Source organism: Squalius cephalus (genome assembly GCF_949319135.1).
Source record: "Squalius cephalus genome assembly, chromosome: 10".
NCBI classification, from domain to species: Eukaryota; Metazoa; Chordata; class Actinopteri; order Cypriniformes; family Leuciscidae; genus Squalius; species Squalius cephalus.
This window is the reverse complement of record NC_137131.1, coordinates 28,257,007-28,270,051: the sequence shown is the minus strand read 5'-3', so window position 1 is coordinate 28,270,051 and position 13,045 is coordinate 28,257,007. Positions and strand designations below refer to the sequence as shown.

Sequence of the window (13,045 nt, the reverse complement as noted above, 5' to 3'; positions counted from 1 at the left end):
CTTTCGACCAATAGGTGGAGCAGTTACAAAACTGATGTGATGTGGTCAGAGTGAAGTGACAATGACATATACAAAGTTTGGTGTCAATATTTCAAGGGATTTCAGAGATAAAGCCTGAATAGTGCTTTTGGCATCATGCCTCAACTTTGCTGCTGCGCTATACGAAAACGGTTCCGTCTATCGACACGAAATCCATAACTTTTAGTCGGCACAGTCTGGAGATGATACGATTCGATTTTGGTGAAAATCGGACAAACGGTCTAGGAGGAGTTCGAAAAAGTAGGTTTTGACTGAAAATCAAGATGGCGGACAGGAAGTTTGGCCAAATAAGGAAAACTTGGTATCTATGTTCTCGGCGTGAGCCAGGGAATCTATTAAGACCAGTGGCATTTCAATAGCCAGATGTATTCAAAAGTTATTAGCCTTTTTGGAAATTTTGTTATAACTTTTGACCACTAGGTGGCACTGTCTCGAAATATTTTGGGTACCTTCAGGGGATGGTGTTCATGGCACATTCTGAGTTTCGTAATATTAAACCAATGCATTTGTTTAGTATAGCATTTTATTTCACAAAACTGTATTGAAGTCAATGGGAATTTCATGTTTTGTTGTGTTATAGCGCCACCAAGAGGCTCAGTCACACCATTTTTTTTATGTGTCCTCAGAGTGAGCCCATACATATGTGTGTCGATTTTGGTGAAAATATCTCAATTCTCTTCAGAGTTATAGACATTTATATGAAAAAACACATAAAAAATGACTGACACATGACTTTGATTGGAATTTACTACCCCTAAACAGCAATATTTTCGCATTTGGGCATTGGCGTATAGCTATCGACCTATGTTTCCAAACTTCTGACGGTGGTTTCGTCTCGATCGGACTAGCGGTTTCGAAGATATAGCCAAATGTTTTTTAAGCGCTAAATCACAACGCTACACAAACCGTAAGGCGAAACCTAGCATGTTTGGTATCGTGGGACTTGGCAACGATTCAGGAGTCTAATGAGATGAGTCTCGTGAAAATAAGTCGACCACACCCAAAGTTATAAGCATTTGGAAGCATTTGGGGAAAAAAATTCACCACTAGGTGGCACTGTTTCGAAACTTCTCAGGCTCCTTCAGGGCATCGTGCTGATGATCCATTCCGAGTTTTGTAACGATACGTTCACGCGTTCATAAAATACAGCATTTTAGCACATAATTCAAAATGGCCGACAGCCAAAATGGCTGATCTGGGAAAATTGGATATCAGTCGACTCGGCATGTTGCCCTGAATCTAACGAGACTGATTTTATGATTTTTGGACAAACCATTCAGAAGTTATAAGCAAAAACATCCATTTGTCATATCTCCGGACCAGTAGGTGGCACTGCGCCGAAATGCAGCATGTAGCCTCAGGTCATGCTTGTGATGACATGTACCAAGATTGGTCTGAATCTGATAAAGCGTTGCGGAGATACAGCCTTATGTCTGTTTTCGCAAGCGCTACGTAAAATTTCTTCGTGGGTTTATCGAAAACGGTTAAGAGAATCAACTTGAATTCCATAACTTTTTGTCGGCATGGTCTGGAGATGATCTGGTTCAAATTTCGTGAAAATCGGAGTAACGGCCTAGGAGGAGTTCGAAAAAGTAGGTTTTTCGGAAAATTCAAAATGGCGGAAAAATTTTCATGACGGAAAATGACGTCATAGGGTGCAATCGAATCGGTTTGAGCTAAGGAATCAGAGAAAAAAATAATTTTGTTTCTAGCCCATGTGGTTCAAAAGTTATTAGCATAAACATGAGTGCAACTTTGGACAGTTGGTGGCGCTAGAGGTAATGACTTGGAGACTCCAAATTTGCTATGCTGATAGGTCAGACCCTCCTCTATCAGTGTGCCAAATTTCATAACTTTCCCGCAAGCGGTTCTATGGGCTGCCATAGACTCCCAGTCGGAAAAATGAAGAATAATAATAATAAGAACGGGAACAGATACAATAGGTGCCTACGCACCTTCGGTGCTTGGCCCCTAATAAGAACGGGAACGAAAACAATAGGTGCCTCCGCACCTTCGGTGCTTGGCCCCTAATAAGAACCGGAACAAAAACAATAGGTGCCTCCGCACCTTCGGTGCTTGGCCCCTAAATATAGCTGCAAGCAGCAATTACCGGGGCCAAGCAGAATAAGACGACAAGACATTTCGACATGTCTGAAAGTGTCAGACCAACTGCAACAATGAGCAATTAAAGACGTTTAAAGAGGATTTTAGGCAAAATGCCTGAAAAATCATAGACACAATAATTAAAAATATGATTTAATGGATTATCACTTTCGACCAATAGGTGGCGCAGTTAACAGAACTGATGTGATGTGGTCAGAGTGAAGTGACAATGACACGTACAAAGTTTGGTGTCAATATCTCAAGGCATTGCAGAGATAAAGCCTGAATAATGCTTTTAGCATCATGCCTCAACTTTGCTGCTGCGCTATACGAAAACAGTTTCGTCAATTGACACGAAATCCATAACTTTTAGTCGGCACAGTCTGGAGATGATACGATTCGATTTTGGTGAAAATCGGACAAACGGTGTGGGAGGAGTTCGAAAAAGTAGATTTTGAATGAAAATAGCATTTTATCTCACAAAACTGTATTGAAGTCAATGGGAATTTCATGTTTTGTTCTATTATAGCGCCACCAAGAGGCTCAGTCCCACAATTTTTTTTACATGTCCTCAGAGTGAGCCCATACATATGTGTGTCAGTTTTGGTGAAAATATCTCAATTTGCTTTAGAGTTATAGACATTTATATGAAAAAACACGTAATAAATGACTGACACATGACTTTGTTTGAATTTTACTACCCCTAAACATCAATATTTTCGCATTTGGGCATTGGCGTATAGCTATCGACCTATGTTTCCAAACTTCTGACGGAGGTTTCGTCTCGATCGGACAATCGGTTTCGAATATATAGCCAAATGTTTTTTAAGCGCTAAATCACAACGCTACACAAACCGTAAGGCGAAACCTAGCATGTTTGGTATCGTAGGACTCGGCAAGGTTTCAGGAGACTAATTAGATGAGTCTCGTGAAAATAAGTCGACCGCACCCAAAGTTATAAGCGTTTGAAAAAAAAAATTCACCACTAGGTGGCGCTGTTTCGAAACTTCTCACGCTCCTTCAGGACATTGTGCTGATGACCCATACCAAGATTCGTAACAATCCGTTCATGCGTTCTTAAAATACAGCATTTTAGCACAAAATTCAAAATGGCCAACAGTCAAAATGGCCGATATGGTAAAATTGGATATCAGTCGACTTGGCATGTCGCCCTGAATCTAACGAGACCAATTTTATGATTTTTGGACAAACTGTTCAGAAGTTATAAGCAAAAATAGCCATTTTTCATATCTCCGGACCAGTACGTGGTGCTGTGCCGAAACGCAGCATGTAGCCTCAGGCCATGCTTGTGATGACATGTACCAAGTTTGATCTGAATACGATAAACCGTTGCGGAGATACAGCCTTACGACTGTTTTTGCAAGCTCTACGTAAAATTTGTTCGAGCGTTTATCGAAAACGGTTTGACGAATCAATTTGAATTCCATAACTTTTGGTCAGCACTGCCTGAAGATGATCTGGTTCAATTTTCGTGCAAATCGGACAAACCGTCTAGGATGAGTTCGAAAAAGTACCTTTTTCGAAAACTTCAAAATGGCGGCCATATTTCTATGACGGAAAATGACGTCATAGGGTGCAATCGAATCGTCATGAGCTCAGGAATCAGAGGACAAAATAATTTTGCTGATTGGCCTTACGGTTCAAAAGTTATTAACAAAATAAAAGTGAAACTTTGGACAGGTGGTGGCGCTAGAGGGAATGACTTAGAAACACCAAAATTGGTGTATTTAATGTTGGGACTGTCCTCTATCAGAATGTCAAACCAAAACAACTTTCCCGCAATCGGTACTATGGGCTGCCATAGACGCCAAGTCGGAAGAAAAAAAAGAAGAATAATAAGAAGAAGAACGGGAACAGATACAATAGGTGCCTCCGCACCTTCGGTGCTTGGCCCCTAATAATAAGAAGAACCGGAACAAATACAATAGGTGCCTCCGCACCTTCGGTGCTTGGCCCCTAAATATAGCTGCAAGCAGCAATTACCGGGGCCAAGCAGAATAAGACGACAAGACATGCCGACATGTCTGAAAGTGTCAGACCAACTGCAACAATGAGCAATTAAAGACATTTAAAGAGGATTTTAGACGAAATGGCTGAAAAATCATAGAAACAGTAATTAAAAATATGATTTAATTGATTATCACTTTCGACAAATAGGTGGCGCAGTTACAAAACTGATGTGATGTGGTCAGAGTGAGGAGACAATGACACATACAAAGTTTGGTGTCAATATGTCAAGGCATTCCAGAGATAAAGCCTGAATAGTGCTTTTATCATCATGCCTCAAATTTGCTGCTGCGCTATACGAAAACTGTTTCGTCAATCGACACGAAATCCATAACTTTTAGTCGGCACAGTCTGGAGATGATACGATTCGATTTTGGTGAAAATCGGACAAACGGTGTGGGAGGAGTTCGAAAAAGTATGTTTTGAATGAAAATAGCATTTTATTTCACAAAACTGTATTGAAGTCAATGGGAATTTCATGTTTTGTTCTATTATAGCGCCACCAAGAGGCTCAGTCGCACCATTTTTTTTACGTGTCCTCAGAGTGAGCCCATACATATGTGTGTCGATTTTGGTGAAAATATCTCAACTCGCTTCGGAGTTATAGACATTTATATGAAAAAACACGTAAAAAATGACTGACACATGACTTTGATTGGAATTTACTACCCCTAAACATCAATATTTTCGCATTTGGGCATTGGCGTATAGCTATCGACCTATGTTTCCAAACTTCTGACGGAGGTTTCGTCTCGATCGGACAATCGGTTTCGAAGATATAGCCAAATGTTTTTTAAGCGCTAAATCACAACGCTACACAAACCGTAAGGCGAAACCTAGCATGTTTGGTATCGTAGGACTCGGCAAGGTTTCAGGATACTAATTAGATGAGTCTCGTGAAAATAAGTCGACCACACCCAAAGTTATAAGCGTTTGAAAAAAAAATTTCACCACTAGGTGGCGCTGTTTCGAAACTTCTCACGCTCCTTCAGAACATCGTGCTGATGACCCATACCAAGTTTCGTAACAATCCGTTCACGCGTTCTTAAAATACAGCATTTTAGCACAAAATTCAAAATGGCCGACAGTCAAAATGGCCGATATGGTAAAATTGGATATCAGTCGACTCGGCATGTTGCCCTGAATCTAACGAGACCAATTTTATGATTTTTGGACAAATTGTTCAGAAGTTATAAGCAAAAATAGCCATTTTTCATATCTCTGGACCAGTAGGTGGCGCTGCGCCGAAACGCAGCATGTAGCCTCAAGTCATGCTTGTGAGTACATGTACCAAGTTTGGTCTGAATACGATTAACCGTTGCGGAGATACAGCCTTACGACTGTTTTTGCAGGCGCTACGTAAAATTTGTTCGAGCGTTTATCGAAAACGGTTTGACGAAACAATTTGAATTTCATAACTTTTGGTCAGCACTGCCTGACGATGATCTGGTTCAATTTTTGTGCAAATCGAACAAACCGTCTAGGACGAGTTCGAAAAAGTAGGTTTTTTGAAAAGTTCAAAATGGCGGCCATATTTTTATGACTGAAAATTACGTCATAGGGTGCAATCGAATCGCCATGAGCTCAGGAATCAGAGGAAAAAAGAATTTTGTTGATTGGCCAAACGGTTCAAAAGTTATTAGCATAATAAAAGTGAAACTTTGGACAGTTGGTGGCGCTAGAGGGATTGGTTTTATGACACCAAATTTGGTATGGTGACTTTTTGGCCTGTCCTCTATCATTATGCCAAATTTCATAACTTTCCCGCAAGCGGTTCTATGGGCTGCCATAGACTCCCATGGCGGAAGAAGAAGAATAATAATAAATATAGCTGCAAGCAGCCATTACCGGGGCCAAGCAGAATAAAACGAAAAGAAGTGTCAGACCAACTGCAACAATGAGCAATTAAAGACATTTAAAGAGGATTTTAGGCAAAATGCCTGAAAAATCAGAGAAACAGTAATGAAAATATGATTTAATGGCTTATCACTTTCGACCAATAGGTGGCGCAGTTACAAAACTGATGTGATGTGGTCAGAGTGAAGTGACAATGACACATACAAAGTTTGGTGTCAATATGTCAAGGCAATGCAGAGATAAAGCCTGAATAATGCTTTTAGCATCATACCTCAACTTTGCTGCTGCGCTATACGAAAACGGTTTCGTCAATCGACACGAAATCCATAAATTTTAGTCGGCACGGTCTGGAGATGATACGATTCGATTTTGGTGAAAATCGGACAAACGGTCTAGGAGGAGTTCGAAAAAGTAGGTTTTGAATGAAAATCAAGATGGCGGACAAGAAGTTTGACCAAATAAGGAAAATTTGGTATCTATGTTCTCGGCTTGACCCAAGGAATCTATTAAGACCAGTGGCATTTACATAGGCCGATGTATTCAAAAGTTATTAGCAGTTTTGGAAATTTTGTTATAACTTTTGACCACTAGGTGGCGCTGTCTCTAAATATTTTGGGTACCTTCAGGGGATGGTGCTGATGGCACATTCTGAGTTTCATAATATTACACCAATGCATTTGTTAAGTATAGCATTTTATTTCACAAAGCTGCATTGAAGTCAATGGGAATTTCATGTTTTGTTCTATTATAGCGCCACCAAGAGGCTCAGTCCCACCATTTTTTTTATGTGTCCTCAGAGTGAGCGAATACATATATGTGTCGATTTTGGTGCAAAAATCTCAATTTGCTTTGGAGTTATAGACATTTATATGAAAAAACACGTAAAAAATGACTGACACATGACTTTGATTGAATATTACTACCCCTAAACATCAATATTTTCGCATTTGGGCATTGGCGTATAGCTATCGACCTATGTTTCCAAACTTCTGACGGTGGTTTCGTCTCGATCGGACAAGCGGTTTCGAAGATATAGCCAAATGTTTTTTAAGCGCTAAATCACAATGCTACACAAACCGTAAGGCGAAACCTAGCATGTTTGGTATCGTAGGACTCGGCAAGGTTTCAGGAGTCTAATTAGATGAGTCTCATGAAAATAAGTCGACCACACCCAAAGTTATAAGCGTTTGAAAAAAAATAATTACCACTAGGTGGCGCTGTTTCGAAACTTCTCACGCTCCTTCAGGACATCGTGCTGATGACCCATACCAAGTTTCGTAACAATCCGTTCATGCGTTCTTAAAATACAGCATTTTAGCACAAAATTCAAAATGGCCGACAGTCAAAATGGCCGATATGGTAAAATTGGATATCAGTCGACTTGGCCTGTCGCCCTGAATCTAACGAGACCAATTTTATGATTTTTGGACAAACTGTTAAAAAGTTATAAGCAAAAATAGCCATTTTTCATATCTCCGGACCAGTAGGTGGCGCTGCGCCAAAACGCAGCAGGTTGCCTCAGGTCATGCTTGTGAGTACATGTACCAAGATTGGTCTGAATACGATAAACCGTTGCGGAGATACAGCCTTACGACTGTTTTTGCAAGCGCTGCGTAAAATTTGTTCGAGCGTTTTTCGAAAACAGTTTGACGAATCAATTTGAATTCCATAACTTTTGTCAGCACTGCCTGAAGATGATCTGGTTCAATTTTCGTGCAAATCGGACAAACCGTCTACGACGAGTTCGAAAAAGTAGGTTTTTCGCAAAATTCAAAATGGCGGCCATATTTTAATGACAGAAAATGACGTCATAGGGTGCAATCGAATCGTCATGAGCTCAGGAATCAGAGGAAAAAAGAATTTTGTTGATTGGCCTTACGCTTCAAAAGTTATTAGCATAATAAAAGTGAAATTTTGGACAGGTGGTGGCGCTAGAGGGAGTGACTTAGAAACACCAAAATTGGTGTATTTAATGTTGGGACTGTCCTCTATCAGAATGTCAAACCAAAACAACTTTCCCGCAATCGGTTCTATGGGCTGCCATAGACTCCCAGAGCGGAAGAATAATAAATATAGCTGCAAGCAGCAATTACCGGGGCCAAGCACAATCAGATGACAAGACATGCCAACATTGCTGAAAGTGTCAGACCAACTGCGACAATGAGCAATTAAAGACATTAAAGAGGATTTTAGGCAAAATGCCTGAAAAATCATAGAAACAGTAAATAAAAATGATTTAATGGATTATCACTTTTGACCAATAGGTGGCGCAGTTACAAAACTGATGTGATGTGGTCAGAGTGAAGTGACAATGACACATACAAAGTTTGGTGTCAATATGTCAAGGCATTGCAGAGATAAAGCCTGAATAATGATTTTAGCATCATGCCTCAACTTTGCTGCTGTGCTATACGAAAACGGTTTCGTCAATCGACACGAAATCCATAACTTTTAGTCGGCACAGTCTGGAGATGATATTATTCGATTTTGGTGAAAATCGGACAAACTGTGTGGGAGGAGTTCGAAAAAGTAGGTTTTGAATGAAAATAGCATTTTATTTCACAAAACTGTATTGAAGTCAATGGGAATTTCATGTTTTGTTCTATTATAGCGCCACCAAGAGGCTCAGTCGCACCATTTTTTTTATGTGTCCTCAGAGTGAGCCCATACATATGTGTGTCGATTTTGGTAAAAATATTTCAATTCGTTTCGGAGTTATAGACATTTATATGAAAAAACACGTAAAAAATGACTGACACATGACTTTGATTGGAATTTACTACCCCTAAAAATCAATATTTTCGGATTTGGGCATTAACGTATAGCTATCGACCTATGTTTCCAAACTTCTGACGGTGGTTTCGTCTCGATCGGACTAGCGGTTTCGAAGATATAGCCAAATGTTTTTTAAGCGCTAAATCACAACACTACACAAACCGTAAGGCGAAACCTAGCATGTTTGGTATCGTAGGACTCGGCAAGGTTTCAGGAGTCTTAAGAGATAAGTTTCGTGAAAATAAATCGACCACATTCAAAGTTATAAGCGTTTGAAAAAAAAAATTCACCACTAGGTGGCGCTGTTTCAAAACTTCTCAGGCTCCTTCAGGACATCGTGCTGATGACCCATACCAAGTTTCGTAACAATCCGTTCATGTGTTCTTAAAATACAGCATTTTAGCACAAAATTCAAAATGGCCGACAGTCAAAATGGCCGATATGGTAAAATTGGATATCAGTCGACTCGGCATGACGCCCTGAATCTAACGAGACCAATTTTATGATTTTTGGACAAACTGTTCAGAAGTTATAAGCAAAAATAGCCATTTTTCATATCTCCGGACCAGTAGGTGGCGCTGCGCCGAAACGCAGCATGTAGCCTCAGGTCATGCTTGTGATGACATGTACCAAGATTGGTCTGAATACGATAAACCGTTGCGGAGATACAGCCTTACGACTGTTTTTGCAGGCGCTACGTAAAATTTGTTCGAGCGTTTATCGAAAACGGTTTGACGAATCAATTTGAATTCCATAACTTTTGGTCAGCACTGCCTGAAGATGATCTGGTTCAATTTTCGTGCAAATCGGACAAACCGTCTAGGACGAGTTCGAAAAAGTAGGTTTTTAGAAAAATTCAAAATGGCGGCCATATTTTAATGACGGAAAATGACGTCATAGGGTGCAATCGAATCGTCATGAGCTCAGGAATCAGAGGGAAAAAGAATTTCGCTGATTGGCCTTACGGTTCAAAAGTTATTAACAAAATAAAAGTGAAACTTTGGACAGGTGGTGGCGCTAGAGGGAATGACTTAGAAACACCAAAATTGGTGTATTTAATGTTGGGACTGTCCTCTATCAGAATGTCAAACCAAAACAACTTTCCCGCAATCGGTTCTATGGGCTGCCATAGACTCCCAGTCGGAAGAAACGGAAGAATAATAATAATAATAGGAACGGGAACAGATACAATAGGTGCCTACGCACCTTCGGTGCTTGGCCCCTAATAAGAAGAACGGGAACAGATACAATAGGTGCCTCCGCACCTTCGGTGCTTGGCCCCTAATAATAATAAGAACCGGAACAGATACAATAGGTGCCTCCGCACCTTCGGTGCTTGGCCCCTAATAATAATAAGAACCGGAACAAAAACAATAGGTGCCTCCGCACCTTCGGTGCTTGGCCCCTAATAATAAGAACGCGAACAAAAACAATAGGTGCCTCCGCACCTTCGGTGCTTGGCCCCTAATAATAATAATAATAAGAACCGGAACAAATACAATAGGTGCCTCCGCACCTTCGGTGCTTGGCCCCTAATAAGAACGCGAACAGAAACAATAGGTGCCTCCGCAACTTCGGTGCTTGGCCCCTAATAAGAACGCGAACGGATACAATAGGTGCCTCCGCACCTTCGGTGCTTGGCCCCTAATAAGAACGCGAACAAAAACAATAGGTGCCTCCGCACCTTCGGTGCTTGGCCCCTAAATATAGCTGCAAGCAGCCATTACCGGGGGCCAAGCAGAATAAGACGACAAGACATGCCAACATGTCTGAAAGTGTCAGACCAACTGCAACAATGAGCAATTAAAGACATTTAAAGAGGATTTTAGGCAAAATGCCTGAAAAATCATAGAAACAATAATTAAAAATATGATTTAATGGATTATCACTTTCGACCAATAGGTGGCGCAGTTACAAAACTCATGTGATGTGGTCATAGTGAAGTGACAATGACACATACAAAGTTTGGTGTCAATATGTCAAGGCATTGCAGAGATAAAGCCTGAATAGTGCTATTGGCATCATGCCTCAACTTTGCCGCAGCGCTATACGAAAACGGTTTCGTCTATCGACACGAAATCCATAACTTTTAGTCGGCACGGTCTGGAGATGATACGATTCGATTTTGGTGAAAATCGGACAAACGGTCTAGGAGGAGTTCGAAAAAGTTGGTTTTGACTGAAAATCAAGATGACGGACAGGAAGTTCGGCCAAATATGGCAAACTTGGTATCTATGTTCTCAGCGTGACCCAGGGAATCTATTAAGACCAGTGGCATTTCAATAGGCAGATTTATTCAAAGGTTATTAGCCTTTTTGGAAATGTTGTTATAACTTTTGACCACAAGGTGGCGCTGTTTCGAAACTTCTCACGCTCATTCGGGGCATCGTGCTGATGACCCACACCATGTTTCGTAACAATCCATTCATGCGATCTTAAAATACAGCATTTTAGCACAAAATTCAAAATGGCCGACAGCCAAAATGGCCGATATGGTAAAATTGGATATCAGTCGACTCAGCATGTTGGCCTGAATCTAACGAGACCAATTTGATGATTTTTGGGCAAACTATTCAGAAGTTATAAGCAAAAATAGCCATTTTTCATATCTCCGGACCAGTAGGTGGCGCTGCGCCGAAACGCAGCATGTAGCCTCAGGTCATGCTTGTGATGACATGTGCCAAGTTTGGTCTGAATCCAATAAAGCGTTGCGGAGATACAGCCTTACGTCTGTTTTCGCAAGCGCTACGTAAAATTTGTTTTTTCAAAAATTGCTAAGCGAATCAACTTGAATTCCATAACTTTTTGTCGGCATGGTCTGTAGATGATCTGGTTCAATTTTCGTGAAAATCGGAGCAACGGCCTAGGAGGAGTTCGAAAAAGTAGATTTTTCGAAAAATTCAAAATGGCGGACAAATTTCCATGACGGAAAATGACGTCATAGGGTGCAATCGAATCGTCTTGAGCTAGGGAATCAGAAGAAATGGGAATTTTGTTTCTAGCCCTTGTGGTTCAAAAGTTATTAGTATAAACATGAGTGCAAATTTGGACAGCTGGTGGCGCTAGAGGGAATGAGTTGGAGACTCCAAATTTGCTATGGTGACTGTTCAGTCTGTCCTCTATCAGTGTGCCAAATTTCATAACTTTCCCGCAAGCGGTTCTATGGGCTGCCATAGACTCCCAGAGCGGAAGAAGAAGAAGAATTATTTTTGGTACGCCAACAGATACAATAGGTGCCTACGCACATTCTGTGCTTGGCCCCTAATAATAAGAACCGGAACAAACACAATAGGTGCCTCCGCACCTTCGGTGCTTGGCCCCTAATAATAATAAGAACGCGAACGGATACAATAGGTGCCTCCGCACCTTCGGTGCTTGGCCCCTAATAAGAACCGGAACAAACACAATAGGTGCCTCCGCACCTTCGGTGCTTGGCCCCTAATAAGAACCGGAACAAACACAATAGGTGCCTCCGCACCTTCGGTGCTTGGCCCCTAATAATAATAATAATAGGAACGGGAACAGATACAATAAGTGCCTACGCACCTTCGGTGCTTGGCCCCTAATAATATGAACGGGAACAGATACAATAGGTGCCTACGCACCTTCGGTGCTTGGCCCCTAATAAGAACGGGAACGGATACAATAGGTGCCTACGCATCTTCGGTGCTTGGCCCCTAATAATAGGAACGGGAACGGATACAATAGGTGCCTACGCACCTTCGGTGCTTGGCCCCTAATAATAATAATAATAAGAACGCGAACTGATACAATAGGTGCCTCCGCACCTTCGGTGCTTGGCCCCTAATAAGAACGGGAACGAAAACAATAGGTGCCTGCGCACCTTCGGTGCTTGGCCCCTAATAATTTGACTGGAACATGTTATTCTGTGTAGTTGTCTGATATATGTACTCGTGATCTCCATTTTAAACAAAACAAAAACGGAAAAAAATAGATTCTAAGTTTATTATGAATTAGGGATCGTGTCTAAAACGTGTGGAAAGCACGGCCGCGCCGCTTCTACAAGCGCTTGCGTCTGTTGTTGCTATGCAAACATGAACTGCTCTCTCCATGATGACGAGGAAGTAAGGATTAATTTATTTCTAGCCCTTTACGACTACATATATTTATGGAGATGCGAAATAAAAACCCGTCCAGCTATGATCCGCTGTTCGGCCGAGCTTTCGATGTTGTCATGGAAAGGTCAGTTGTTTTTTGTCACATGACCTGCGTGCGCTTGCGG

The 13,045-nt window shown here is 41.2% G+C and overlaps 1 protein-coding gene across 4 annotated transcripts in view; it reads right to left on the bottom strand.

Annotated features, from left to right (window-relative positions):
* The window catches only part of LOC307165198 (inactive rhomboid protein 2-like), a 211,471-nt gene that overhangs the window by 138,336 nt on the left and 60,090 nt on the right, over positions 1–13,045 (bottom strand). The gene's annotated exons all lie outside the window — the stretch shown is intronic.